The 23,629-nt window shown below is 48.1% G+C and overlaps 2 protein-coding genes across 5 annotated transcripts in view; one reads left to right on the forward strand and one right to left on the reverse strand.

The window, feature by feature from the left end:
- LOC119172814 (glycine receptor subunit alpha-4-like) overlaps positions 1–23,629 on the reverse strand; it is a 379,910-nt gene that overhangs the window by 223,242 nt on the left and 133,039 nt on the right. The window lies entirely within an intron of this gene.
- Positions 1–23,629, forward strand: part of LOC142786811 (paired box protein Pax-6-like) — a 209,882-nt gene that overhangs the window by 55,253 nt on the left and 131,000 nt on the right. For both annotated transcript variants that reach the window (XM_075884467.1, XM_075884469.1), the window contains exon 2: positions 4,621–4,692. The gene's annotated coding sequence lies outside the window, so the exon portion shown is untranslated. The remainder of the gene's footprint in view (positions 1–4,620; positions 4,693–23,629) is intronic.

Here is a 23,629-nt window from a genome sequence, read left to right on the forward strand (position 1 = left end):
ATTATAATGTATAGACGACCACTTGTTTCTCATGAGCCCGGAAATCTCGCCGTTTTGTTTAATAGGAATGTGTCTCGAGCTATCAATTTTACAAAATTCGCGCGATTTAATTTAAAGAAAGCAGATAGGGACATACCACTTTCGCGAGATGCTGAAATCTTAACATCGTGGTTGTAGTTTATGTATTTGAAAGTGAAACCAAAGTAGCACTATTATGGTATGTGGAACCGAGCAATGAAAAAAAAAATCTGGCGATAGGGAATGTCGCTGGATGGAATACGGAATGCCACTAGAGCTACGATTTCGACATATGCTTGACGATGACGATGTACTTCTTCGGGAGGCGCTGGTGACGCGTTCGATACAAAAAACGCGAGCGCTATGCAAGCGAGCTCAATGAGATTAACTTTTATAGTGTTTAACGCACCGGAACCACAATACAGTGAAGCGTAACATGGTAGCCGGATGCTCCAACCCAATCATGATCAACTGAGGTTCTTCCGCTGCCGTATTGGTAGAGCATCGCAGGTGTTATGCGAACGTTACAGGTTTTTTATCCTTGCCGGCGGCAAGTTATCATTTCGGCCAAATTAGCTTTTTTTAAACATTTATATCCCAACTGCTACATATAACAGCCCCACATATTCCTTGGCTTGATTGTGTTAGTCCCCATTAGGTTGCGTCTAACAAAAAAAAACGAGTGCTTTAAATTTATATTTTGTTCATATGAGTTTCTTGTATGTTCCGAAGACATTTGAAATAGCCACAAGTACAGGTATAGCATGCGCAGCGCCATGACAACGCAAGTTAATGTAACATCGACGCGTCTCTCGACGGCTCTCACAAGTGTAATATGCCGCGCCCACAGAACAGTCGGCGCCCATCCACGAGCCAGGTATACAAGCCAGGTATACCCCTTTATGCACATAGCGGCCCTGACCTTGTCTGATTTCAGATGCGTTACGCAATGTACAACGCCAGCTGCCATTCTGTCACGGTTGGCCTCGAAACAATGCCGTCAACTATACACAGGATTGCTATTACAGTATGTCTACTTTACCAACGCAGACTGCGCGCCCCGCGCAGTATAGCGAGCCAGCAGCGCGCTACATGTGAACGAGCATGCAGGTGACGTCGTGGCCTTAATCACGCACCGACGGAGGCGTCGCAGCCCTGGTTGCAGCGTGTGTGGTATGCGCGCTGTAACATTACAGCTGCATGTCTAGGAAACCGAGATAAAGACGCGAACGTGCTTGCTGGCGTATTGTTTCCGAGCGTGCATGAGTTCCTGTATACTATTGTGGACGGCGAGCTCCTGGACATATGAAGTCATGTTTGGAGGAGTGAGGTGGAAGAAAAGTCATGCCAGAAACACTCCTCCGTAATACGGCCTTTACAAAGGGCTTATTCTGTATATACGTGATCAAGCAGTTTCTTGGTATATCCTTGATGAACATCTACTCATTATAAAATTTGCGGATATCTGTCACTGCCACCTACTTGATCTGGGGAGCCTCTGGCTCCCCTAATTATCAGTCTCTCAGGACTCCAATAAATTTTTTGTCATGTCATGTCATCCTCACTCCAGTAAGCTGAGCTGTTCGCGAAACGGTCACTTGGTCAGAATTGTCTCCTTAACTCTCTCCCTATACCGAAGACGAGCTGAGCTAGTCGAAGCGATGAAGCGATTCGTTTTGCTGAGTTCTCCTTCGCTTGAGCAGTAAATAGTTGTAAGATCACTCAAAGGGTGCGTTTCAGTAGAAATCCATGCTTGCACTTGCAATGTCTCATGTTCGAAAAAAAAAACTACGTAGGGAAAGGGTTAATCAGTCGTTTTATACATGAATTCCACGTGCGCGATGTCGTCAGTGATTGCTGTCCCAGAAAGCAGCTTAATGGCTATCTATCCGCAAATCTATTCGCAAACTTCTCCCTAACGTAACAAAGTGTCCTTCGGTTGGTTGATAGCATACCACCGCTCTCTACGAATAAGCGTAGAAACAACTATAAAAGGGCAGTACCGAGGTGAATAGGAGCGCGTGCTTCCGGAATATTTCTCGCTCTGCACACACGGCACGGATTATCGCAACGCTTATGAGCCGGTGTTCTTGAATGCCAAGCGAGCCGGTATAGAGAACAGCGTCGCCTCGGAGGCCAGTGAGTGCGCGTCTTCCTGGCTGGGTGCCATGTGCGAGGTTCGCGCCGCGCTGGTATACGCGTTGTCACCCGAACACACTCAGACGAGGGACGTGCGCAAAGCGCGAACACGGATGAGTAAGTGCGCGCACCTGAACATTATGAAGCGCGCGCTGCTCGCATGTGCCTGCGCAACATGCGAGCGAACGGGAAAACGTTATACGCGGAACGGATGCAATGCGTTATGCAACGCTGCTCGCGTGAGCTCCAAGTACGCACTGGAACGACGTTCACTAGATAATGGAACACTACGTGTTTCATTTGTTGCACTGCAGAATAGCGGCTTTACGACGAGCAGGGCGGAGAGGAAAATATTGCTATTGCACTTCTGTGCCGAGAGATGTATAAAAGACGCAAGGTTTCTGATGTATCTTGCTATGAGAGGACTCGATGGCGAAACTCTTCTTCCTCTTCTCCTTCTTAGTTTCAGAATATCATTATCAGTCCGAACTCTAGATAAATGCGATGCTTCTGCATAGTTTTTTCGCTATGTAGAAGTTTCCCATGCTATATGTATGCGTGTGTGCGTGCGTGCGTGCATGCGTGTGTGTGTGTGTGTGTGTGTGTGTGTGTGTGTGTGTGTGTGTGTGTGTGAGAGAGAGAGAGAATTGGCAGACTTATAGGTATTTTAATAAAAATGAGAAGCAATCAAGACAGAAATGTAATCACAAAAGCAAGAAGAGTAGTAAAAGCAGGTGGCCGTTTCGATCGAGACTAATACTGCACTTACACTTCAATGATGACACCACATAAACAGCTAAAAAAGCACCAGATTAAGCGAAGCTTAGCTAATTACGTTTGAGCCTGAGTATTTGGCCAGTACTGCTAATCTAGGTCTAAGCCATTGACGGAGAAGTTGGTACGATGTTGGTCGGTACATACGGGTTAAGACGGACGGATAGCTTGGTGGGTAAAATGTTTATAGTGTACAAGCACACACTATAGAGCTGCCCTCTTGGACAAATTTTCTAGCACAGATTTTGACAAATATCGGCGGTAGCTTGAGAAACAGCTTCTTTGTGGATGACAGTGCAAAGCACTTGAATGTACAACAAAAACAGAGATAAAAACAGCCACAGTGTTACTTTTCTCTTATTTCTTACAGCTCCTGTCTTCTCGTCACGTCCAACCACAAAGTCCGAAAATGAACATCGGGCCTTCCAGGCATCCGGTGATGCGTGAGCTCAGTCAATGTGCGAAAAAATATAAAGTGCTGAGATGAGTGTGTCATGAGCCCGTATATCTTGGCCGATTGCCTTTAATAAATCGACGTTAATAAAATTATCGACGTTAATAAAATTATTGACGTTAATAAATCGCAGATACGCGGTAATGTGTGTGTGTGTGTGTGTGTGTGTGTGTGTGTGTGTGTGTGTGTGTGTGTGTGTGTGTGTGTGTGTGTGTGTGTGTGTGTGTGTGTGTGTGTGTGTGTGTGTGTGTGTGTGTGTGTGTGTGTGTGTGTGTGTGTGTGTGTGTGTGTGTGTGTGTGTGTGTGTGTGTGTGTGTGTGTGTGTGTGTGTGTGTGTGTGTGTGTGTGTGTGTGTGTGTGTGTGTGTGTGTGTGTGTGTGTGTGTGTGTGTGTGTGTGTGTGTGTGTGTGTGTGTGTGTGTGTGTGTGTGTGTGTGTGTGTGTGTGTGTGTGTGTGTGTGTGTGTGTGTGTGTGTGTGTGTGTGTGTGTGTGTGTGTGTGTGTGTGTGTGTGTGTGTGTGTGTGTGTGTGTGTGTGTGTGTGTGTGTGTGTGTGTGTGTGTGTGTGTGTGTGTGTGTGTGTGTGTGTGTGTGTGTCGCCCTTGTTTTGTCCATGTCAAAGAGTAACAATATCGAGTTTTACAGCAAATATAAAATCAGCAAGCATGAAAAATACGCCGAGGAAGGAGGCCTATCGCAGATGTCTTGTTTTATGAAAGAAAGACAACAGGTTGTCGAAGGATGAAAACAGTGGTTCAAGAGCTAACGTGCATGCATGTGTGACACGTATAGCGAAAGACGACCCCGCCCCAACAAATGTTCATCTATTGCTCGGTGAGGGGAACAGATATAGTTTTCAGAAATCAAGATATATCACATGCAGACCATCAGTGAACGACCATCAGTGAAAGTTTGCAGTAAGATGTTCTCTAAAAGTTCTGGTTGCGCATTATTGAACAGTCACGTGAGTCTAATGCGACCTTAGACGACTACGTATATAATTGCATCGGTAACATGCACAGCAGAGAGTTCAGAACACTTGTTATATCGTTACGGATGCCACGACACAAATCGAAATTCGTTGAAACACCTCTGGCAGTGTGGAATATTACTGCATGCCTGGTAATAGTGCACTAACTGTATCAATTCCTTTTGCTGTGAAGTGTTTTTGTGCGGTGACGTTGTTGCGACACTTCAGAGTAACTGACGACTCGTTTTTTATCTATTTTACACGCAGGGTTAGTTCAACCGAGCTTGTACACGACTTCACTGAAGAAGATACGGCTGCGACAGGCCAGGATATCACAAGGTGAGTTAATAGTGTTCTTTGCAAACCAGAAAAAAAACTATATGCCGTATAACGAGGAATCTTTCTCTCTCTGTTGGCATAGAAACCGTCAGTATTGTGGAATTGTTTTTTTATATATCTCTATAACCCACTCGTATTGGTGTGTTGCAGATTTACAAGAAGAATGATGTTGTGAAAAAATATAAGCGCGTGAATCATATTGAGTTTATTGTTAGCGAGGTCTTACTGCATAATAAAAAAAAGAAGAAACGAACAGATTTTCTTCTACACTCTTTCTTTGTCCTTTAATTATAAAGAGCCTGTTTTGGGGGAAACTAGCCTTCAGATTGTGCGCCGTGGTTTTTAAAAACCTAAGAAACGTGTCCACGGGCACCGCGTCAAAGGCGCGTGTGCCAGAGTCAGCAATCTTTTTTTTTATTATTAGTATTCGGTATAGTGTCAGGCTCAAAGAGAGCCTAGCTGACGTACTTATTGAACATTCGTTGCTATTATATATATATATATATATATATATATATATATATATATATATATATATATATATATATATATATATATATATATATATATTAGGGCGAATATAACCAATATATCATTCACGCACGGCGCTGCACATCTCGGCACCAAAACACAAATATGGAAACAAGGATGAACAGAGCACCGACTTACGACTGCTTTCTTTTCTTTAAGAAGCGCGGGTGCGCAAGCGAATCCAAATAAGTATGCATGAACTGAGCAACACGAAATTCAAATCAAAATGTGACCCGGCTCTGTAAAGTTGGTTCATCTTTCGGTAGCTGTGGCGCATAACGCATCCAAGACTCGCTCAAATTTTCTAGTTGCTACACAGGAAGAAAGCTTTCCGACACGTTTCAATTACACCAAACACAATTCTCCTCCAACTATAAATGAAGCAGATCGAAGAAGCGTTGCTTGGAGCTCAAGAGACTAACAGCGAGAGTTAGTACTAAGCTAGTGGTGTACACAAACTCACAACCTGGGCTTTCACGCACAGTGATGTACATATGACGTACCAAACGCTGTATGAGACCAAATCTAAGTTACTACCCTTAGTTTACCTTCCCATGGTTACTATCTGATTTGATTGATATGTGGGGTTTAACGTCCCAAAACCACCATATGATTATGAGAGACGCCGTAGTGGAGGGCTCCGGAAATTTCAACCACCTGGGGTTCTTTAACGTGCACCCAAATCTGAGCACACGGGCCTACAACATTTCCGCCTCCATCGGAAATGCAGCCGCCGCAGCCGGGATTCGAACCCGCAACCTGCGGGTCAGCAGCCGAGTACCTTAGCCACTAGACCACCACGGCGGGACCCATGGTTACTATTTCGGCGCCGGGTGTAGTATACCACAGTGCTATAGCAATGATCTGATGTTGCACTACTGTCGGTGTACCTTTGATGTATCAACAGGCGTAGCAGGTGTTGGTATATAGCACCTCCGAATCACACACCGGTGTATGCAATCATGACTCTCTTTGTGTACTCCAGCATGTGGTATAACAACGAACACTCGGTACACACCACTGTTTATATAGTACCAGCCATTTACAACTGTATGATGTACTGCCCTCAACTCTGTAAACGAATGATACACCAAATGTGCCAGCTATTCGAGTTTGCCACTCCTGATTTTGGTGAAACTAGCGCTGATCTGGCGTGTCTCCGCATAGTGACGTATTATATTATAGGGACTTAGTAACTAGGACTTTACCTTCGCAAATGAGTAGCGCATGGCTATCTCCGATTTATGAAAGTGCAAAGTATGCTCGTTTTCAGTGTGTACATAAAATGTTGCGTGCCAAACGGTCTCGTGTTTTCGCCGGTGCCTGAGGCAACGTCTCAAACACCCAAGGAATAGGAGAAACTGCGCGTTAAAATAGATCAACAACGTAACGTTCCACAGCTGGGAATCTCTAATAATTATGATTGTAGAAGTTTCACATCCCACCACCACGATATGATTATGAGTGATGCCGTAGTGGATGGATCCGGAAATTTCTGCCGCATGGGGTTCTTTAACAGCCACCTAAGCGTAAGTGCACGGCCCTCAAGCATTTCTGCCTTTATTGAAAATGCGACCGCCACGTCCGGAATTCGATACTCGATCCAGCCACCATCGGGTCAGCAATCAAGCACAATAATCACTGGAGCACTGTGACGGCTGATGTACCAGCAGTCGTACCAAGTTTTGGCGTAACCAGCGTTATATATGATGAACAGGCTTGTATATGGTAGACAGACACTTCGCATAAGTCAGCTTCGGGTATAATAAGCAGCGGCTGCCGCACCGCTATCGATACATACTTCAGAACTACGGATTGCTGGGTCTCCGTGTTATTCTTCTTTCCCACACCACCGTGCAAAGATATGTTGATACGCGGAGCCTTTGCGATTGTATAATGTACTAGAGGGGAGACAGAAAGTTAGGTGAGCAGATGTCGGATTGATCGGCGGAGAAAGGGAGAAGCCTTTGTCCTGCAGTGGGCGTGAATGATGATGATGATGATGATGATGATGATGATGATGAGGAGGAGGAGGAGGAGGAGAAGGAGGAGGATGCTGATGATGATGACGACGACGACGACGACGACGACGATGACTATACTAGCCCCAGGTTTCTGTACGTGTGGTACGCCAAACCGATGCCAGTCGTTCGGACCTATCTTCGACAACCGCGAACCACGCTACGCTGCAGTGGCGACTCGTCGTCGCACTGTTCGCTGTGTAGAGTGCCCTCGCCAAACAAAAAGCGACTGCACCTCAAAAGAGACACGCAGGGGCGCGCGTCAACGGCCTGGCTACACTGCGTCGCCTGCGGGGATGACGGATCGGACGCGGCAGAGCAGCGCACGCCAACCGGCCGGGAGCACGCCTCGCTACACTGCGGCCCGGATGCGGAACGCCCGTCGGTGTCGATGCTCGTCTGTTGTCCGAAAACGGAGGTTCGATCACCGCGCGCCACTGAGCAAGGCTAACCGTTTATTGATGTGGCGCGGAGAAAGAGCAACGTCCCTCGGGAAGAAAAAAAATATATATACCAGTGGCTTAGCTCGCCTACGCCAGGATATACGTATAGCGTGAGCTACGGACGAGTAGATGGACGGATAGACCGACGTACGGACGGACTAGCCAGAGATGTCATGCTATAGTCAAGCGCCATCCCGCAAGTGGCACGTTACTCCGGGACCTTCCAGGCCTTCTCCGGCTGTGTGCCGTGTGTGACCTTACTGATCCTTGGACATGCGCAGCACAGCTCTCGATAAGCCACGCAAAACTGCTCAACCTCGGAGCGAAAGGGACATTATATGAAATATTGCAAAGAGAGAAAAACAAATAAAAAAGAAACATATGAGGATTAAGTAAGTTTCGTCTAAATTTCTTTCTTTGTTGGTTAGTGTGTTACGGAGAAAGACAACCCGTTTAACGCTTGAGTCCGTAATTAAGCCAGTAGAGTATATAATTACTTATTTTATGAAGGTGGTTGTGCTTGCTGAGCTTTTTCGAGTTTGTGCGAACGCATTTGACTTGCGGTGAAGTTCTACACGCTGCAGTGAATTTGCTGTCTTTTTCTCCATTTCTCTTTTTCTTCTCTTTTTTTTTCTCATCTCTCTTGTCCCATTCCCTAATACCTCGGTGTTGGGTGGCCTACCGGATGTCTTCCTGGTTAACTCCCTGCCTTTCTCTCTTTTGTTGCTTCCTCCTCCTTTCACACCCAGAATAATGTAAGAAGAAAGGATGCTCCCTTAATTTACTCTGAGCTTACTTCATTAACCTAACATACCCTATATTATACAGTGAAAAAAATGCGCTACTGATGTACTGAAAGGCGAAGTAATGATCTGAATTGACGTCGGCGCTTTTGCATTGAACGTTTTTAATAGGTAAAAAAAAATATATTGTTAGTTGATCACTAGAAGATGTTGGGGTTGCTCGAAGCATCCATGAAATTACGGACGTGCGAATTCTCGCAGTCTGTGATAGAAGCACATAAAAAGGTCACCATGGGCTTCATATTAATCGATGAAGATAGTAGCTACCTGTGCACGGGAGTTTTCCTAGAATGGTTATGAGAGCAACATTTTTTCTCGGAGAGAGAGAAAGAGGGAGGGGTCTCATTTACAGAGAGGCAGAAAGGGCTGCTTGAGTGATTGCATGTTCTAGCCTGCTACTCTACATCAGGGAAGGGGAAAGGAAAAAAAAAAAGAGCAGCGAATAACGATGGTAATTTAAGGAGGTGAACGTACACAGTTCCACCGGGTTGGCTTAAGTACGGCGCGTAGCCTGAATTTTCTTGATGACCTCCGTGATCTCGGTGAAGGCACCCCCTTGTAGCATGGCTAAAAAAAATTCGGGGGGAGGGGGCACAGACCCTGTGTGCCACCTTCTAGCTACCCCCCGGAACATGCACTTATATATCGGAACTGCTTCAGAAATTTTCGTTATCTTCAGTCGTTTTCGAGTCACAAAATGTTAGACAGCCATAGGGCGAAGTTCTACGTTTCGATAACTTAATGACGACGTATTCCACAAGTAGAACATGGTCACTCGCGTCAACGGGCGCGGCCAACCAACATTATGCATAGCCCGCTCTTTCCCAACTAAATCTAAAAAGCCAGACGCGAGGAAAACACTCGATTAACAAACTCCCACATCACATGTCTCGCGGACAATACTCACGCAGAGGACGGTAAAGAAAGGGAAGAAAAAAACAACAGAATTCAGGACCAAAAGTACCGAGAGAACGCCATAGCAAAGATTACATCGGCTTGGCACAGCTTGAACGGGACACCGTCGCATACTGCGGAAACGGCGATAATGGTCGAGCAAACAGCGCGGGCTGGCGGCGAGGCGGAATAAAATTTATGGAAAACAGGGACGCTGCGTGGCTAAATAAAGAAAAAAAAACATCCGCCACTCTAATAAAAGCTCCGTGGGCCGCACGCACAGAGCTGCACGCGCTAAAGAGAAGTCGCTCGCGTGGGCGGTTTCTCCGTGGCGGCGGCGACGGGCGCAATCTGAGCGCCACATCGCGGCAGCTTCGATGCGGGCGCTGGGAAACACGCGTGACAAAGTGTGGACAACATCGCCGGCGACAGTCCGTGGCGCGTGGAGAAGAGAGGCGCGTGGCGCTCGGGCAACCGTGCGTGAGCCAAGCTCTGCGGTACACCGCAGCCGCGCTCTCTATACGAGTGCGCTATATATAATGGACGTCGACTCGTGCGTGTGTGCGTGAGTGTATTTACGAGACTCCACATGTGACGGCTTCGTGAGCGCGTGCGCGCGGGGCGAGCACGCGAAGCAGTGCGAGAGATGGCGAGATTGTGTGTTGCGGCACTTCTTTCTGTCGTTTTGCGTGTTTTCTCGTTAGGATAAAAACAACTATAGGAATAACGTTTGCTGTATTAATGAGTTAGCCTAGATGTATATGTACTGCAAAGGAAAAGAAGTCACTCTCAGCGTGGGAGGCGATATGGAAATCGTGGCAAGCGGCGACGCCACCGCCGGCTCTCCGGTCATGAATTTTCGCTCTGTCAACTTGGATATTCTTGGGTTTCAATTCCTGAATCGATAACGACGAAGTAAATTAAAATTGAAACAAAGTATATAGGTGATCGAACATAAAGATAAATCTATGAGTGCGCAAGTAATTATTATTGCAATAGGAATAAGTAAGATCACTGTTTTGCTGCAAGGTCGAAACAATGAATGTGACAGCAGCAGATAAAAATTTTATAGGAAGTGTGGCTAACAGTTTATTCCATCAGGCAACGCGGCCACTGCAGCGGGTGAAGTGACCGTCGTACCGTATATACATGGCTTCAACACAAGCTTTGCGGATAGAGCGCAACACGCTATGAGCCATCTGCTGGACGCCTCTTAAGATACGAGATACGGTCCGTCCCAGAGCGGAAGACCGAGTTGGGTGGACAAAGGGCGCATTTAGTGCCGGAGCCACGCACTCCCCTTCATGCGCCTTCCGCGCGACGAGAGACGACCGGCTCGTGCCTTCTCTTCTTGAGCGTCAAACGTCAGACGTCGGCAGCACTCGCAAGCTTTTACTCGCACATTCAGCCTTTTTGTGAAACATCACGGTGATGGCAATGGCAAAAAGTCACAATTTCACTTCAGGAGTGATGCAGTGAATGTGATAGCGATAGAACTGAATATCAAGTAAGATTAGCAGCTGATTCATTTAGGGCTCAATCTGGCGTAGCTCCACAGAATGCTCACATAAGCGAATACGGCCGCTCCAGGGAGAGGTGTGGTGTTTCCTTTAGTCTCTCCCTTTAACGCGAAGTAAGCGGTGAGATGAATATATAGTTATAGCACGAGAACAGAACGACGACGCAGAAACAAGGACACGAAGAACACCTATACATACGTCGTCGTTCTATTCTCGCGCTATAACTATCGTCATGTCATACCAACTAGCCCAAGCTGCCACACTTCTAAGCGGTGAAAGCCACAGCACGTACAGTCGTTCGCAACACGAGTTGAAACACGACGGTTGGAGTGACCCCAAACCTCAACAATGCAACCGACACATGGTGAATTGGTTAAGAAAATACCGCTGAGAGAGTTCCGTTCATCAACTTTTTTATGTAGGTGACACTTTGCAGTTCTGGCACCATTTTGAGTACAGGCAGTGAAATACGACTCATATTGAGGACGGCTGTACATGGGTATGAACTGTTCCGACATTATTCTCCGGGCATGCTGCATTCCCCAGTCTCAGCGGCAAAGCCAAATCCGGCCGTCAGAAGCATGTCTTGCGGGTCACACGACGTCACAGTGTGGTCGAGGCCCGCCACTGCGATTTAGTCAGGTCCTCCTGCCAGACCCACCTATCGCAGATCCACCAGCCAAGTCGCAGCATCAAGAGGACCCGCCATTGCAAGATAGCCAACATCGCCCACTGCATGCACTTCGGGCAGGTCTCCAGGACCGACCGCTTTGATGCAGCAAAAGCCGCCCACCTGAGACGCTTTTCGGAGATACGTGATTCACGTTGAATTGTGGTCAGGACCGACCACAATGAAGCAGCCAACCCCCCCCCCCCCTTCCCCAGAAAAACTGTCAGTGGCCCCGCGTGCGCGCGCAGTCATGGCCAAGTGTCATCACCAAGGAAGACACCGGGTCTCCGACGCGCGGGTAGTTAGAGCGAGGTATAGGACAGAAAGAAGAGGAAGTCAAATTAGAACGGCCGGCCCGCAGCAATGGTGCTGTCTCTGTCTTTCTGGTTTCCTGACGGTGTTTAGAAAATGTGGGTGAGGATTTAAAATACCAGGTATGGATGGAGCTAAAAACCGTGTGTTTAGAAAAACTGTTTAACGATTTACAGTACTTGGTACTCTACTATGGGAGAGCAAAAGTGTCGTCCCTTGGCGCCTGTTTACGTAGTGCCGTACCCGTACCTCACCGCCCAGGGTTAATTTCTCATTAGTTATTTCAAACATGGGCCGTGTCAGGGAATCGCTGCTTTTTATTCATTGCAAGCTAATATTTTATCGTACCCTTATTAAGACGGCGGAGATCTGACTTCGATCCTGGGACGTAATTTCAATTGCAGCGTAGTTCTTTTAAAGCTCCTTTGCCGCGGACTTCCTGTAACGGTCATGTCGGGTGCAACCGTCTTGAAGTGTTCATTCTTCTTTCTGGTGTTCGTCGGCTTCTGGAACATCCCAGCAGAAGGCGACCACCGAAAACGGCATATTTGGCATTAACACAAAATAAGAAACTTACATGTCCTGGAAAGGCGTTTTATACCAGCATCACAACAGATTTTAACACGAAAGTGTTTTATTCCGGGGTTCACCAAGAATTCAGCGACGTATTTCCAACATGTAAATAACATCAAAAAATACACGCGATTAGAAAGAAAAACGTGGCTGATCCCTCTATAGAGAGGGATCAGCCACGGCAGCCAGGCGGCAGCCGCTCGCGCTCGAAGACGAAACCCGATGTGTGAGCACGCGAGGCAGAAGCGTGCCGTGAAGGTGCGCAGCGGCGCCGACAAGATCCCGGCGTAGGAGAATGGAAGGCCAAAGCGGCGCGGCAGCGGCGTGCGGACCCAGCTTCACTCCACTCTCCAACATTCATCCCGAGGATATGCTGTCGTTTGTTTTAAGGACGATAGCCTTTCCTGGGGACCTTCGACGCAAAAATTTTGGTCTGTCTGTCTGTCTGTCTGTCTGTCTGTCTGTCTGTCTGTCTGTCTGTCTGTCTGTCTGTCTGTCTGTCTGTACATTTGTCTGTTTGTCCACTCGTAACTGTACTGGGTACTTGAAACGGCCGACCCCATCCATAGCGCCCACCAACGTTGCTCAAGATTTAGCGTTCATACTTGTGCAATTGTTAATAAAAAAGTAATTATTGCACATGTCTGTGGCACCATAACAACACGTTTATATTCTGCATGTGTTGCTTTTACTAAAAAAGTCATACATAAGTAATTCTAAGGACCGTAGCGATTATCACACTGCGCTGACCATGCAACGCTTGCACGAAAAGGCAAGTGTTTCTAACACTTTGCTAAGACGAGACGGTGGCGGCACCTACCCGTCGCCTTGCGTTCTACGCCTTATCACCTCTGAGACGGGCGCGGACACCCGTCTTAGAGCCACGCGCTTTGTTCTCGAAGAAAACTGCCAGGTGGCGCTCATGTCTCGCGTGTGACATGACTTGATGCGCTCGTTCGCCTCCGCTGCACGCTCGAGGTACTCACTCTAACGTAGCGCCTCCAGAATATCACTCACCGGTTTTCTTGCGCAGAACATCAAATAAATGTTTTGTTCACTCTCTCCACACGCAAGACTATCGTCTTTCGACGACATTTGCAGATTACATGCAGATGCGGGGCCAATTTTTTTCTAAACAAACAGAGCAAGCGCACCTAATGGATTTGTTCATTCTATTTGGCACTCATCAAGTATGAGGCTCAGGGGACAGCTTTATGTTCTCACATAGTGGAGTAGCAAGTATTCTGATTCGTTAACAACTTTTTCTACCATGTAGTTTTTTGTCTAAAAGGATGTGTTATTCGAAACTCCAAAAAAAAAACGCTCCATGTGCTGGCAACACTGGTCTAAAAAACAAAGATGTCTGCACTTCACAGGATCAACGTGCCACTTTCGCTTGGCGCTGCAGTGTGTTAAAGTTTCTTGATTGTGAAGTGGGATCGCGTTGCTTCGTCAAAGGCGAAGCAGTGCTGGCCGCAGACCACCTCGTTCTCATCGGCATAAAGAATTTCAGTCGCTGAGTAACTCAGGCGACGAATCGCAATTCATGATTACTAAATTTGACAAGAAGAACAGGAAGGTAGGTTTTAGTATTAATCTGCAGAAAACTAAAGTAATGTACAACAACCTGGGAAAAGAACAATGCTTCGAAATAGGTAACAGTGCACTTGAAGTTGTAATACAGTACGCCTACTTAGAACAGGTAGTAACCTCGGAGCCAAACCACGAGATTGAAGTAACTAGAAGAATAAAAATGGGGTGAAGCACATTCGGCAAGCATTCTGAAATCATGATTGGTAGATTGCCATTATCTCTCAAGAGGGTGTATCTTTCAAGAGACAAACTTGCCTTGGCAGGCTGGATGTCAGGAAAGCAACCGCGTTAATACACCTTATAAAGCATTTTAGGACAGCGTAAGAACAAACAGTCGTTGCACAATGCGAATGGCCTAACGTGCGGTTCGTTCAATTCTCCAACCCATCACGAAAGCTTGTTTTTTTTTTCAGCTATAAACTGTGGCGCATACCCACTTGAGGTGTAATTCCTCATCGTTGTCAGCCACTGCATGAACAAATGGCTTAAAATTCTTCGCAATGGTTTAGCGGATACTCCGCTACTCAGAAGAATGACGAAAAATAGCATAGTGAAGCCGACCTACTTCACTAAGTGTGTTATCATTAATTTCGTAGTGGGCATCAAGCAAGTGTACTTGCAGCAGTTACCCAATGAGTGTTCAGAAAAGGCTCTGAAAGGCCGCTTTTCTAGCTTTAGATGTGACTGTGCTGCGCCTTTCGCGCAGACCTGGCGTTTTTTTTTTTTTTTTTTTTTCGTCCCACTGAAGTCATTTTTTTACCCGGGTCAGTTTGACACTCCTGAACTGCGGTTCCTAGTAAATAACGCAATAACGCAATAACGCATAGTAAACGCAATAAAATTCCCTGTGTTCCCTCCGTTGAAGTGCATGTAAATGCAGCATCTATTTTACAGCAAACCGTTTCAGGATTTTCATTGGAAATATAGCTAATAAGACCTCGTTGGTCAACTTATAAAGCAAGAATAAACACTGAGTTTGGTATTTACGGGAAATTAACATCGATAAATGCCGAATTTTCTCCCAGAAATGTCAAGTTTAAAAAAAAAAACACCCTCTGAATTTCAAGAGAAACTCCGAAAACACCGAGCTGAACGTGAAGTGTGTGACCGTGCGGGAAAATCCTCATTGTCACGAACGGGGGCGTGCCACACAATGTGGGCAAATTTCATAACTGTCGGTTAGTAGTAACCCAGGGAATGAGTACATAGAGAGAAAAGAGAAATAAGCGAACAGAAAAATGGAAAGAAGGAAAAAGCATGGTGGTTATGGTACGCGAACGTTAACCCGAAAATCACACGATCAAAGCCCGGCTGATGTGGCCGCATATTCAGTGGAGGCGGAAATACTTGGCCCGTATGCTTAGATTACGGTGTACATTAAAGAACTTCAGGTGGTTGAAATTTCCAGAACCCTATAGTACTCTCGTCTGTCTCATAATCATATCGTGGTTTGCGCCGACTATAAATATTAATAATGCTCAAGAAGGTTTCGCTGACCCAAGTTTTCACGCTATCATTTTTTGTACGTTACCTTCGCATTGGGTACATCACGGCCACAGTTCACTTCGCCGAAGGATAATGAAAAGTTACAGCGCAACGAATATCGATTACTTCCTATTCCTTCGCGCAAAGATTCAAACTGTATTAGAACCCGGTCGAAAAAGCCGCATTATTTTTCGTTGTTTGCACTGTTAAGGCATTTGCGTGCAGGGAAGAAGCTTGAAAACTTCAAACACGTAAACGCTGCGTGACAAAAATTTAAAAAGAACGTCCTGAATAAGACGTCCTGGTGAACCACGCACCAGCCCGCTCCCCACTCCGCATGGAAGGACCGCGCCCACTGGACAGCGCACAAGTGGGGCTTCTGTCACCTCGAGGAGCTCTATGACTCCGTCGAGGTGCCACGTTACTTGAAGTGGCCGCGGCTGCCAGGTCCATCCTTTTTTTGTCCGCCCAGCGCACAACTCAATCGGCGCTGGCGGCGAAGGTGTCAGCGGCGCTGCGCTTTCACAGCTTTGCCCGCCACTTCGCGCAGGGAAGCGCGCAAGTAGCGGGGCGGACCCCTAATTGCAGAGCGGCCGGCCGTCCGGAACCCGCAATCAGGGTGCCGATCCGACGTCCGAGACGCAGCTATAGGGTGCACGCAGCGTACCGAGCGCACGTGTCGGACGTGGAGAGTTCCGTGCAGCGCCACTGATGCACAAAGGTTTTATGGAGGCGAACCAATTATGTATTTCGGGGTGTACGCATGTGCTTATTGATATGAACCACATGATATGAACAATATCCTCGATGTTATCCGAGAGATTTTGTGTATTCTACTGAGCTTCCTCATAAATTCAAACATGTATTATAATTAGTTTCTGGGGATGAATTTTGGTTACCACCACACTTGAGCATTTAATGCCATAGTTCCGACTAAATGTATACCTTCAGTTTCTGTCAAAAGAGAGCCAACGTTTCCTATTCGGTTACAAAAGAAATTGTCTCGATCATATACCTCGATGTTTATGTGCACATATTTGGAACATGGCCTGCGTTGGAAACGGACACAGCAAGCTGCCTCGAAGTAAGCGTTCTCGCGGTGATGTGCTTTGCCACCGATAGTGTCACTATAACACTTCCGAGTCAGAGTTCATAGTAACACAATCTAGTTATCCCAGTTTATGCCAAGTGGGGGCTGCAGATCTGCGCACCTAAGGGTAACCAACAGTTACGATCCTGCCTGCAAGAAACTGTGAACGCCCTTGTGAAGTTCGATAGCTATACAGGGCGGCTCACATATGATATACGGAACACGTGACCCGAAGCTGTCACCGGGTCTCACTTTCCTTTGGCGGCTCTGCCCCGGCGGAGCGGTGCCTCGTTACGCTGCACGTAACTTATATACTGGGAAGTGAAAGAATGTGGCAAAAGCAGAGCTCATGACTGAGCCCCTTTCGCTCAGAAGCTCTAATGACAGGCGCCTGCTACCCGGTGGCGCACCACCGATAGACGGTAACGCGACGCCCATATTGCGGGCCCTGTTATGTGGCGTTCGGTTGCGAGCGCACCTGACGACCACTGCGACCTTTCTTCGCGCGTCTGCGAAAAAAAAAGACAAAAAAAAAACACGTCCGTGACAGGCAGTTGTTTTCGTCTTTAGGTGACGAGCAGCTGCCACGTATACATCTCTGCGAACGATCTCGCCTCTCGGCGGGGCTCTCCTCGAGAAATGTACCACATTAACGCGTCTCGCGTTCATCGTCGCTTTGAGCTGCTCGCTCCTTCAGAAGCAAACTGCGTAGATTTTCTCCGACCAACGCGAAAGAACGGCGCCTTTAGCTCGGATGAGAACTATCAAAGCCCACCGCCACCGAGCGCGCCCGCGCCTTGGCTCGCTTTGACGTATCTATCCTTCTTGACGCAAGCATCGCTTCATTCACCTGACAAAGAAAAAAAAAAACCTGCAAGCCGCCTCGACAATTGCACCCATAGCTGCAGCTCGTTGTGAATCATCTAGAATTTTTTTTCTGCAGGTTAGAAACGATTGCGACTAAGCCTGTCTATCAGGGCGGTCCATCTTTATACTAAAAACAGTCATTGACGTAAGGTTCGTTACTCAGTATATACTCGGAACGACTTCAGCTCTTAGTGATATCTTTCCGTTGCTGTTTAGCCTGGTGTCCAAAGAAAAAGTCGTGATTTTCGCTTTACGCGGAAAACATGCCAGCTAGTGCCATACCCAGTGATCACGGAAACGGAAACACACATTAACCCTGCGTCAGTCATTTTCCGACGTTTGACTCTGTTATATACTGTTCTATATGGAAAGATGGTCTCGGTGGTAGGAAGGCGATCGCGTATTCACGCCTATACAGGCTATTCCGACCCACACGTGCATTGTTTTCTGCGCTCACTGTCACATAGGTCTCGCACCTTATAGCAAGCCCTTGCATTTTGGGGCTAACTTATCGCGCTGCAGTATACGATAAGACGGACGTACACGGCACCGATCTCGCTAATCTGAGGCTGTGTAGCTATGTGTTGTACTATTGTAACCCTCGCTCACTATCCTGATCAGATGGCGCATATGGTTGAGCGGAAACAGAGAAGCCACATAAAGAGCGCCGACTCACAGGGCAACGGCTGCAAAACAGAGATGTCGATCTGCACCTTCCATTCATTATGGTGTCGCGTTACAGAGTAGCTCGAGACTTGGCGTATGCATATCCGGACTGAACTATAAAATGGTGCGTCGCTGGCGTGCGTGGTTACACAAAGGGGGGTCTCTCGAACCGCTTGTCTCGGAGTGCCATCGAAGACGACGGTGCCCCAGGGGAGAGGCAGCTGGTGTCCACCGTGGCGCTATGCCGTTCATGGGCGCCCTTTGGTTCGGTATATAGGCGCGGTCGCCTGCCTCACAAGGCGATCAAGGGCGAGGGTCGTCGGACCGAGCCGGCAGGCGGTTTCTCGTACCGCGAGCTTCGATCAGCAGCGCGGTCAGCGGTCACGCCTGGCTTAGCGGCGGCTGTTTGCATTCCTCCGGTGGATGCTGATCACGTATACGAGACCGATCTCTCGTACGGAGGAGAGGGTTGAGCTTGGGAGCAAGATGCGGGCTGCTTCGCGCACAGAAGCGCCCATCGGCGGGCTCTTAATGAAGGGGGTACTCCACGGGAGCAGCTGCATGCTATGAGCGAAGAAGACGCGGCTGGTGGGCCGTATCTCGCGGAGCCCGATGTCTTTCTCTTTTGTACGAAAAATAGGCTCTCTCTCGTCGTCTCGATTAGGTCGCGGGCGCGGTCACAGCCGTTGCCGACTTTGGTTGCGAACCGGTGCTAGCTGCAGCTGCTCGACCGTTGACGGTGATCGAAGGAGTTTCAGCTTACGGCGCGTGGGCGCATGCATGGTTAGCCGCTGTTGTGTATACCGCCTCGGTGCTCTTTGCAGTTCAGTGCGAAGGCGCTCTCCGTCCTACTGGGGAAATAGTTATTTCCCTTCGGTTTGTCCAGGGGATTAAATGTGGCGAAAGAAAAGCAGCCACATCCTGTATGCAAATAGCATTTGATAGGTACAGACCATACAGCTCGGTTGGTGCATATACGTCCTCGGTGTAGTCAGGGGGCATGCGTAGAGAAGGGCGGTGGAGCACACATGCACGCACACATGCAAACACACGCAAGAACTTACATTAACGTCGGTCAAAAATGGTTCAAGAATCCTGTTTCGAAGCCAGAGATTATTACACTCTCCAAGGTAATCGTTAGACTGTCATTGTTGCGCTATTCTGGTAGTAACATTACACTCTGTTCTCAACGCGGTAGGCAGTGTGCCTACATTGGTCAAGGTTCTGAGGGCTACGACTCTATAGTAACGACTTCGAAAATGCACTTCAAGCTTTGTAGCCTCTCTGCTCCTCTTAACTCTTAGCTATTCTGTTGTCACAATTGTAGCGCTAGAAGCCCATATATAGCAACTGCCGGGGACTATATAAGGTATCAAGCCTGTGCAGAGCAGGCACTTCCATGTGAACGAAGATCAAAACCGACTGCGTCTGCTACACGTTCGCAGCATTGCTGGAAGGCAGCGCCCTACACACACTCAAACCGAAAACCGCGAGAGCGAGCACCACTCCAGCCAGCCGCGTGTCGCTACTGGGCCGTGGCGGCACGAGAGCCGCCTGGGCCTGGTCGTCCGTTGGGCACGTGGTGGTCAGCCAGCTGGCGCCCTAGCTCGGCACGCTGGGTGGGTGGCGACACCGGAGTTGTGGTGGCCGCCGGCACATCGACGTATACACGCACGCGTACGCTGCCGAGCGTGAACGCGATAAAGTGCCAAGTGTGCGCCACTGCACACGGCGGCAGCTGTGCGACAACGTCGACGACGAAGAAAGGCGCTGTACGTGCAGCAGTGGCGACCGCTGCTTTCGCGCCGATCGCACTGCGGTCACGTCATCCGCCGCAGTTTGCTCGCGCCCATGCGCGCGCCTTTCCCTCCTAATTTTTTCTGCACTCTTTGTTTCCTCCGCGAAACCAACGCCCCCATTGAGAGTATTGCGGCAAAGCCGAACGCGTTTGCGGAGGGACGCTTTGCGTATGCGGCTTCCGGTGCAAGCGTGCATAAGGACGCATTCGAAAGCGTCGCTCGTGTCAATTGAGCGCCTTGTAATGTTCTCGCCCTTTCTGGGGCATTCATTTTTTCTGTTAAGCAGCAACTTCCTGCAGGTAATGAGACTCGGAACTTACGCGAAATGGAGTTCAAGCTGTTGGGACGACACGCACTCCGCACGGGGGCTGCCCTGAAAACAGCTGCGACGCTACAGTTTGCACGTCGCGGTGTTTAAACGATTTGACAAAATGTATGCGCCAAGATGTGACTGTCATGACCCATGTCATGCACGATCTTGAAAGTACGTAAAATGAAAAGCAATTCACCATAAGTGTAACAAAATGTGTATGACAACACTAAACAAATTATGAGAGCTATTTCTTCTCATCCGCACAGAAGTTTGGGATGGCTTAACGGTACAAGCGTAGTATATTCAAACAGCCCGAACATTGGTAAATCATTCTTTCAGTTGAATAATAATGCAAGCCCCGCCGCGGTGGTCTAGTGGCTAAAGTACTCGGCTGCTGACCCGCAGATCGCGGGTTCGAATCCCGGCTGCGGCGGCTGCATTTCCGACGGAGGCGGAAATGTTGTAGGCATGTGTGCTCAGATATGGGTGCACGTTAAAGAACTCCAGGTGGTCGAAATTTCCGGAGCCCTCCACTACGGCGTCTCTCATAATCATATGGTGGTTTTGGGACGTTAAACCCCGCATATCAATCAATCAATATTAATGCAATGTCATCACAAGGCGCTCAGAAATTCCTTCAAAATGTATACTCGGCTTGCATAGGTGAATCCGTAATGCGAATTCGCAATGAAGAGATGATAATTGATGCCAACCATGAAGGCACTAGGCAAGACTTTTAATGATACACCCCAAGTAATAGATATGATTGCATCCTAAAGAATAACAGTGAGGACAAACACGAAGCATACGCATGCACACGCGCGGTAACCTTGCATAGCCCTGAAGCATGTGCGTTAGGCTGTCTTGCCTCGAGGCCTGACCAGACGCATTCGTTGCAGCAAGTGACTTTCTTGACGCGGGGTGCGCCTTCTCTCTATGTAGAGAGGGGGCGCGTGACCTACGCGATGCTGCGCTTCTCTCTCCATAGGAAGGGAGCGCGGCGCCGCGTCGGGGAAGTCACGCGCAGACGCGCTGCGACGGGTGCATGTGGTTCAGCCTTTAACATCATAGAAAGTTGGTGCGGTTGGTAGGGATTCACCGTAAAGGAAGGTAAGGCATACAAACACGGGCACGAACGTAGAGAACTAGGCAACGTGGAACACCGAATAGTAATGTGGGTTGATGACAGTCAGTGGTTGTATTTTTCATTGTTCTTTCTTTTTCTGAGTGTGTGGTCGCGTTAGGAGACCTTAACTTATTTTGTAGTAACTGTGCTGGCTGCTTTCCGCGCTATGGTGAACAGCGCACAAAACTATATACATATGCCCACGCCCCCTTCCCCCCATAATTTCTCCGATGAGATTCCCAATCATTCCGCTTCACTTTGCCCACCACTCGAGTAAACAGTGCGTGCCTATAACAGTGCCTACACCGACACGCAAGCCCGGGTGGGATATCGCCAAAACGAGTTCACTTAAGTGCGCGCAGGCGTTATACAGAAGGGGCAGCTAGCGCGGGACCCGCGATATATTCGTGGCGTGACAACGAGTTCAGTTCGCGCGCTATACGCTCAGCCTCAGCATGCGCCCTCCTGCATGGACCCCAAGCACGCACGACTACGGCAGGCAGCGCTGGTGTCAGCGAAGTGCGCGACGATACCCGCTCGCTGAGCTCCGCGCGTCTGTGCAAACACGCAACGCCGCATGCGCGCGCCGCTGCAAAAACCTGCACTCTCGTTATAACGAAGCAACCGGCCTCGAAGTTTCGAACTGTTGCATTTGGAACGTTTTCTCGGGCTAGCACACTGTTTGCATAGTTCGCAAGAGGACGCGAGCTGCAGGCAATGCTCGCGTGACGTGATGCGCGCGTCGCGGAGGAACAGCGAAATGCTCTTTGCAGACCGACGCATTCGAACGCGTCGGTGTACACACACGTGCGCCCGGTATAATATAGACGGGTATAATTGCACGCGGTGGAGTATAGCTGATGCAATTATAGGCGGCAGCCGATTGCACTTGACTGTTCCACGTATGTCACACTCTTCAGTGTAGCCTGACGGACGCGTATATCTTCTGCAGTTTCGGCACATGAGCAAGAGTTGGCAGCAAAGGGTTAAGCGGACACGTCAGCTTTCGCTTGTTTAGTTTGTATACTGTCACGGTTTTGTTTTTTGTTTTTGTTCTCTGTGCGAGATCGATCTGCCACTTGCGCACGAGTGGCCGCATGCGCGCATAAAGTGAACTTGGCATGACTTGCGACTATATATAAAAATGACATGAAATAAATTACCAGCTGCCATGAATGCTGCGTATATGTTTCACAAAGTGACCTTCAAAAATAATGTCGGCGAGAGAGACGTCTAACGTCCCACATGTGAATGAAAACGAGTGTCACAATCTTGATGCGAGATAATGTCATGTTCGCGTCTGTGTTGCGTTTTTAGAAACATGCAAGTTTCGATTAGAACGAGTTGAAATTTGATATACCTGTTATCCAGGCTAACGCTTGTGATAAGCTACGCAGAGTATAAGCACTTGTAGCAATTTATAGGTAACAAAGTCTGTACACTCCAAGCCTCGTGTTAAGTGTGGCCCCGCCGCGGTGAGTGGCTAAGGTACTCGGCTCCTGACCCGCCGGTCCCGGGATCAAATACCGGCTGCAGCGGCTGCAATTCCGATGGAGGCGGAAATGTTGTAGGCCCGTGTGCTCAGATTTGGGTGCACGTTAGAGAACCCCGGGTGGTCGAAATTTCCGGAGCCCTCCACTACGGCGTATCTCATAATGATACGGCGGTTTAGGAACCTTAAACCCCACAAATTAATCAATCAATCAATCGTGTTAAGTGTGCCTCGGTAAAGAACACAAGGTTAGATCGCAAGGTCCAATTACCTGTTTGAGACACCATTGATTGATATGTGGGGTTTAACGTCCCAAAACCACCATATGATTATGAGAGACGCCGTAGTGGAGGGCTCCGGAAATTTCGACCACCTGGGGTTGAGACACCATTCATTTGCGACTTCGTTCGACGGCATTCTCAGCGACGAGAACGATTTGTGCTTTGTTTTTCTCGTAACAGTGTCGAGCGCTATTTTCGTGAAAGCCGTGGATGAAAATCTCTCATCCCTTTAGGCGTTCATCTTCCCCTGAACTTCTGAATAAATACGGTAAAGTAGCGGAAAGTCTAGACTTTCGTGCGCACCGCAGCCACTGTTAAAGACCTCATAAAGGTCTATAAGTTAAGTGACGTGGACTGACTCTTAATGGGTTAAAGAATTCTTTGTCGTAGGTACACAGTCCAAGTACTGATGCTCCTTTATTTATTATTGAAATACATATATTTTATATATGTGATAG

This window comes from Rhipicephalus microplus, unplaced genomic scaffold (assembly GCF_043290135.1).
Source record: "Rhipicephalus microplus isolate Deutch F79 unplaced genomic scaffold, USDA_Rmic scaffold_32, whole genome shotgun sequence".
Lineage (NCBI taxonomy): Eukaryota > Metazoa > Arthropoda > Arachnida > Ixodida > Ixodidae > Rhipicephalus > Rhipicephalus microplus.